Raw genomic sequence first — 7,930 nt, 5'->3', positions numbered from 1 at the left:
GAAGTGGAAGAACGACACTTCCGGCCGCCATCTTGATCACTTCATTCAATTGCGTGGGGTGGGGTGATGACGTCTCGCAGCTCTTGGACCCGTTCTGCAGCACAGAAATGAGTATTCAAGAAGGCAAATTACGTAGACTTTAATTTAGGAACTCGTAGTGTCCGAGACAGCTTGCACTGCAGGATGGGGGCTGCTGAGTCAACTGCATTTTGCCTATTACAGTGCCCGAGTAAGGACAGTGACACGTACAAGTGCAGATGCGTGCATTTCTCACCCTTCACTTGCAGATACACCATCATGTGGAGGGGAGGCCATCATAAAGCGCTAGTTCTAGCATCTGAGCCTGTTATGAAGAAATCTGTGGTCACTTGGAACGTGTTGGTGTCTGAAAATAGATAGCGGGTCATCCTTTGCCTGCAGATATGAGAGGTGATGAGCTTTAAGAATCTTCTAATGCTGTAACAGATTTCCAGCAAGTGAGATTTATCCATACGTGCAAATCCACATAATCCATACTGAGTTGGTGAAGTTGGAAAGACAGCAGCTATGTAGCTCTACTAGAAAAATAATATTAACTGACTGAGGAACTTAAATCCAGCTTTGTTCCAGTTTAGGGTGAAACAGTGTTTCTATGTCTGTGGTGACTGTCAATGAACACCAATAAGTACTAGACAAAGTACAGGGCTTTTGAAGTGCAATTAAAATAGATAAACAACAATTTCTCAGAAGAAAGAGGAAGAGGATGTGAGAAGACAACTAGAAAATATCTGAACTACAAGTATTTTAAATATGCTGCAGCTGCACAAGAGACAAATACTCATTACCTTTAATTTCCTGAGCAAAGTATGCATCATTGAGGATCCATGACTCTCCTGGCACCCAGCTCTTCTGGTGGTTCCTGGTCTCACCCTTAATAAGTGTTTGCAGATCCTGCAAGTGTGTTAGTGCCAACAGCAGACTCATTAACACAGGCTGGAATACTTTGACGGTGGTGGGAAAGTTTGTTAGAGCTGCATGTGGAAATACAAGCACAAGCAGCACGATGACATGTTGGCTTTATAGCTTCATTTAGAGCCTGAATTGTCACAGCTGAGCTATGTCTAACCACGTCTGTGACCCAGTTGTATTACTTATCTGGATATAGGAAATAAATGCCCACATAATTTTTTTAATTTATTTTGGAGGCAAGACCTGTGAAGGATGACCATTAGTATAGAGGTATTTCTCAGATCACTTGCTCTCCTGTACTAAGTTTGAAATGTGTGGCATTTAAATACCCTTGCATACAATTCTTCTTGTTTTCTAAGTGAAGCCTTGTCCAAAACATTTCCTATATTGATGTAAACAACAAAATCACAAACATTGCTTTTATTACTTTCCTGTGTTTGTTTTCCAATTGTTCAGCTGCCTTTTTCAGCATATCATTACTCACACAAGGAAGTGCCTTCATTGTTAAAATAGAAATTATAGTTGCAATTAACACTAGCAGCCATTAGATGGTAATGTTTGCTCACCATTACGCTGAGTATTATGCTTGCCAAGTCTCACTCAGTGAGGCAGTTGAGACAAAGAATAAGCACTGCCTGGGGTATCTCATTTGACGTGGGTAGAGCATCATGAGTGGCCTTCAAAGTACTCACATACTACTGATAGCTGCTAGAGTTTGGGTTCTTCATAATTCTGCACCCATAAATCAGAGATCAGTTTTGAACTCTTCAACCCTGGGTAGTTGAGAAAGACTTAATTACAAGGAGGGAGGGAAGAAAATGTGGTGGTGTCTTGCACAAAGGATTAGGATTTCAGATAGCAACAGCATCAGTTAGAGCTTGTGACTCTATGGAGAAGGAGATAAGAATTTCTGTTCCAGGGACGAATAAAGATGTTTGCACGTGGTTTTTCATCTTCTAAATGTATACTTGATACCAAAACTTATGTAACTATATACGTAACGTATGTAACTGTTTACACAGAATATGTGATCTTTTTTTTTTCTAAGCTGTTGTAGCACTTTGTATGATGAATTCTCAAAAGATGAAGAGGCATCTTTCTGCATATGTGATTTCCAGGGAACTGGTGAAGACGGACTGTCTATAAAGCTGTGAAGAGTTTGGCTAGGCACAGTCTCCACATGTGCACTGGCTTCTGCAATTTGTTCTCAGGAATCCACTGTCAGTGTTGCGCTGCTGAACCCACGTCTCAGGAACATCTGTAGGCAGGGCTGCGTCACTCTGGAGGTAGGTGCAGGCCTCCTCCTTTGCAATTGTTGGAAACAAAGATGTTCCCAGGGATTGTGAAATATGCTGACCATACTGACAACTCATGCAAATGTGATCAGGTGCCTGGTTGCTGTCACTTGATTTGGCCAATGGCTGCTTTCTGTAGGCGAGAGTAATTTGAAGAATGGCTTTCAAAGCATTTGGAAGTGTATGCTTTTACCTTAATAGCCCAAATAAGGTGGAAAAAAACAAACAAAAAACCAAACAAACAAAAAAAAAAACCAAGTGCTTGAATCCATGAATTGGATTCTATCTAGTACCCAAAGAACTGCAGAATCTGTGGTTTTTTTTGTATATGCAGGAAAATAGGGAGCCTTGATGATGATGATCTCACACTGTAGTACATGAAATGTCACCTAACCACAGTTCTGTGCAGCTTCTTACTTATTTAGACATTTAGATTCTAAACTATCCACTTCATTGTTTCACAGCATGTATCAGCTTAAATAATAAGTGACACTTGCAATGCCCTCCTCAGATCAGCAGAATTCTGTGGAAGAGAACTGTTGTCTCAGCCCAGCCTTTAAAATCTTAATACCACTGGTAACAAAGCTTTTCTTTGTCCTATCCACTAAAAGCAATGTAATTCATTCCTATCCCCAACAGCAAGGATGGACCTGGAGCAGGAAGAGCTCCAGCATGCTGCAGTTTCTCTCACTTTGCTGCACCTACAATGGCCAGGCCTCTAAGGAAACCTTCCAGAGCCTCAGTGTGCCAAGACATAATCAGCTGATGGCAGTCTCACCAAAATAAGGACTACAGCAAAGATTCAGCCATCAAGGAAATAAACTTTGCTGCCTCCCTTTAATGAGTTTTGCTTATTCTTCCTGTTTCCTTCCCTTCCACCTTGTAGCTTGTACTGTAGTTACAGGCTTCCCAGGCACTGTCTTTGACTGGGTGACTGTCCAGTGAATTGCAGCATTTGCTACTATTACTACAATCTCTTTCCATTCAATGCTAATCCTTTCTAAAGTCCCACTGGGAGACACATGGTTGGAAGTTCTAATTGGAAAGGTCAGTGTTCAAACTGAAGCTGGGGAAGAGCAGAAAAATACTTTTGCCTTTGAGCCAAGATTATATTAGGAACAATTCATGAGTTTGGAAGTCCAGTGTCCACAGAATACCAGTGAAAGGGGGAGGTGTTGATTCTGAAGGCCACCTGGATGTTTAAAAATGTCAAAGAAATCCAGACAAGATGACAACACCCACAAAAATTCGACTTCCAGAAAACATTGCTGTTCTCATCTCCCTCCTCACCCAGCTGTGACCTGCTATTCCACAGCCCTTTGCTCCCAGATCTGCTCCCTCAGGCCAATCGGAGCACTTGGACAGCACGTGCAAGTGAACCATGTCCAGTTCCAAGCAAACACAGATGGGCTGCAAAAGAATGCACCCATTGGACAATGCACAGACTGAGCAGGAAGAATGGAAGAGGTATCACAGTGAGGATAAGACTGATATCCTGCTCTGAACATTAGAAAACTAGTTCAGTTCCCTGCTGAGCTACATACAAATCTCGTGTGATTCTGGGCAAGCTGCTTCATGTGATTTCATTTTATAATCAATCTGCAATCTACCTAGAAGCAAGATGCCTTGAAAACAAATGGTCCCATCCCCTTGTTTCTCTTTCACCAGGGTTGCATCTTGCGACCAGAGAGCCATAAACTGGGTGACTTCATCCAGCTGATCTAAGGGAAAGCCTTTTGTTATTGGTTGCAGGAATGGGTTTCTGCTAGCTCAGCAGTCTGAACACGCTCACCTCCTGGCTGCTGTCTCACTACTGCAGCAGAAGCAGAGTGAGAACACAGTCAAGGACAAAGTTAGCAGAACCACCGCTTTTGGCACACCCTGGTTGATGGTTTTAGCTGCAGCATGAATCTTTATTGGAATTCCTTACTCCTCACAGTCCCTCCTACTTGAATTTTTCTTATGAACGCATTCTCAGTTAAATGCTCCGGTGACCAGAAGCAGAGAACTACTCTGAACAGAAATTATATTAAGCACTCTGGTGACGGTTTCTTAATAATGCACTGAAACATTCTCAGCTAATTGCCTCTCACTTAACTGCCAAATAGCATAAGGATGGATGTAAGTTTGGTCAGTATCCCCATGATGGGTGGGAGTCAGGGCTCGACCTTTGGGCACCAATGCTGTCATGCATTCCTAGCTCACTTTCTGCAGACGCTCACCTTCAAATGGGAAATTAAAACTCCATCCTTACTGCAGATTTAAGCACTGACATGTAACCCTTCCTGTGATCAGCAGGAAGTTTTCTCCTGTGGGCTGTCCCTGCACTAGCACCCACGTGGGGCACTTTAGTCATGGATGGGAAAAATCCCTCCTCTTTTGTAAGAGATGCATCTTTTTCCAATAATATTCAATGAAATAGACCACTCATCAGTAGAGAAGGACCTCTGTGACAGCTGTTGAAAGCAGCACTTATGCCACTTTGACTGTGACTGTTTCTGAATTAAGTGAGAGTGTCCTCTCACAGTCCTGTTACGTGCCACCTTTCTTGGCCTTCCTTCTGACTCTCAAAGAATGGAAAAAAGAGTGAATACTTTGTGCAAGGGTACAGTGCAACAAGATGAAGCTAACAAGCCTGGATGCATCTGTGATTCTCAGCAAACCAAAGATGCGTTTGTCTACTCGCCAAGGGTACGAATTTCCATGTGGATGCAGTTTTACAAATGTTTACCTTTGCACTTCATTCGTAATGTCTTTGTGCTGACCTTGGCGTGCTCTTTGAGAGAGCACCATCCAGATGGATTTACGTGGGACTCGTTAGTTTCTCCTTTTCTCTTGGCTGAGACAAAATATGGAGCCGTGCCCACTGCAAAGTAGCCAGTGTAGTTCATCTTGCTGCCAAAAAGAGGTCATGGAGAACCCAAACCAGATTGTCTTCATCAAATCACAGAACTGGGGTTGCCTTTAATCTTCAAGCAAGAAAGGGGTGAGACGAGTACAGCAGACGTGACAGCATGTGCAGCCATCATCCAGATGACTTCAAGCTGTGGTTCACAGAATCTGTGTTTTTTCCAAAATGTCTGAAAGATCTAACCTGAAAGACTGCAAACGAAAGAACCCTTTGAGTCTCTTGAGTCTCTTGACCACTGGCAGGCTGTCTGTAGAGACTTTTGCTACAGTGCCATCCAGTCAGCTGGGATCTAATTGCTGCTGTAGCTGGCTTGCAGCCTTTTCTGCTTTCATGTTTTGTCCTGTGGCTCATTCCTGGATTCTTTGTATTTTCTATTGACCATATTCCATTTGTGGTGTTCATATTTTTAATTTTCTGTCCCTTGGAGGACTCTTTTGTATTAGGCTTTTTACATCTGCAGGATACAATCTTCAAGCAGTTTCTTCCTTGGTTCTCCTGCAAAGAGCTGCATACAACCAAAGGTGCTTACAGGAGACTGGGAAATAGTACCCAAATTAAGCACATCATTCACTCTTCCTCTGAGTTGTGTTCTCCACATGTTGCTCATAGGGAAATAACTGCTTTGAGGGCGAGAAAAAGTCTGAGTAATCAGTATTTTCCAGACTCTGCTATGTAAGGCCATACCAACGCTTCTTTTGAGAGTGATAACAGACGAAGAAACCCAAATCTAGTGAAAGCATGCAGAAATGGGAGTTTGGGTGATAAGAGGATAGGTAATCCTCTGTCTGAAACACAAATCACAAAGAAATAGAAACAAAGCTTTCTAAAGCAGGGGTGAAGCTGCGTCTTTTATCTTTTTTTTTTTCCTCCAAATAATCTTGCTGTATCATTTCAATCAGTATTTTCAAGAAAGTTTATTTCCTCATTCCTCTGTAGTGATATGATCAACTCTGCATGCTCTGCTACACATCAGCATTTCAGAAGAAACTACCTACAAGAGCCCCCTCTGTGGGAATTCTGAGTGCTGATACATGACAGTATGGGCTGTTCCCTGGTTCACCAACCTATTCACACTCAACAACACTGCAGGTGGGTAAGCTTCTCAAGTCTTACCTGGCACTTGATCATAAAGCCCTGAAAACTCCTTGCAAACTAGTGGGGCCTCATGGATGCCCAAATTGGCCTACTGGCATTGCACAGGGCTGATATTTAATGTTACCTGGTGTGGATTTGTCCCTGTAGAGACATCTCTGATTCACCTGAATACACAGCAGTTAGCAAAGCTCAGGATTAAAAGAAAAATGCTGAATTCTGGTGATTGCAGTGTTAGAAATGATCGCAGAAATCATGAAGGTGGAGAAAACAAGTGAAGTAGATCCCTTGTGCAGTCTGATTCCAGGTCTCCTCTGGGTCTTCTCTTCATTGCCTTATCTATCAGGCAAGAATGGCAGGTCCTACCTCAGACCAGACCCCATTCTGAGTCTCCATGGCTCTGATGACAATATCTGACAGCCCCTTGAATCTCCTAAGGGCATCTGAATTCTCCATTCTGCTCCATATGTTTCACAGCATTTGTCCCCATTGCAGCTTGGATTTTAGTGGCAGGCATGGGCAAGAATACTAAGGAATCGTCCTCTCAGCTCATATGCTCATAGAACTCACCGAGTTGGAAGGGACCCACAAGGATCATCAAGTCCAACTCCTGTCTCCACACACTGCCTTCTTGTGCATTGGCTCTGTGCTCTCTGAACTCCTATGGAATCATAAACTCATCCCTCAATGTTCTTTTGTAAACCATTTCTGTGAACTCGATTGTACTCACCCGAGCTACAAAAAAATAAAGCAAGCAAAACCTGTTGCCTCTGTAAGATTTGATCTCAGAGAGGGCATCCTCATGATACAGCTGATCAGGTGCACTTCACAGTGCATTCACCTCCTGTGCTGAGTTACCATTAAGGAGAAAAAGGGCATAGTTATGTAATTTACCTTAATAAATGAGAACAACTTCTAACGGTGTGATTTAAAGCTAGAGAGACATCTCAAAATTCTTGGGTGTAAGGATGAAATGAAACTCACTGTACGTCAGAAAAAGGTTAAAGAACTGATACTTTTAGGTACGGTTTTGATCCACAAATCTGATCTCACAAAGTGACTCACTGTCACAAATCATAGCACCCAGATCTCCAACCATTTGGCTTACATACCCAGCTGTGTTGGTTGCAGTGCTTTGAGTTAATTTGGCAGAGCCATTCTTCAGACCATCTTTTATCCTCCAATCCCTACATCATATGGCTTAGCTGATCTGTCTGCTCTATAGTATGAGCTGTTACAGACACACAGAAGTTATATTCCCTACACAGTCATACTCTCAAACAGGTGCCTTTGCTTTATTCCTCAGTGCATTTCTTCACATGCAGCTATAAACCTCTTGTTTCCACTGAGCATTTGAGCTCAGTTTGATTTTTGCAGCTATATTAACTGCATTTTTCCCAAGTTGGAACTGAAATATTTTAACACTTGACCTATCTCCAGCTCTCCATTAACTAGTTCTTTAATGACACTGAAGCAGGTTGTTTCCTGAAATTTAAGTCAGCTGCAAATGGTATTAACATGATGTTTCACAACAGTAAGAAACAATGGGCATAATGTAGAAAGAGGAGGCGGGCAGACAATGACATTTACAGCATATTAATTTTATGGGGAGGAATTTCCTCATCTTGGGTTATCCTCAGTTCCCAATTCAGGCTGCTCTGACAGCATGAGCTTGAATGCAGAT

This window comes from Lagopus leucura, unplaced genomic scaffold (genome assembly GCF_019238085.1).
Source record: "Lagopus leucura isolate 7727_CA_CO unplaced genomic scaffold, USGS_WTPT01 Super-Scaffold_100021, whole genome shotgun sequence".
In the NCBI taxonomy this organism is placed as follows: Eukaryota; Metazoa; Chordata; class Aves; order Galliformes; family Phasianidae; genus Lagopus; species Lagopus leucura.
The sequence above is the reverse complement of the archived record's forward strand: the minus strand, read 5'-3'. Positions refer to the sequence as shown.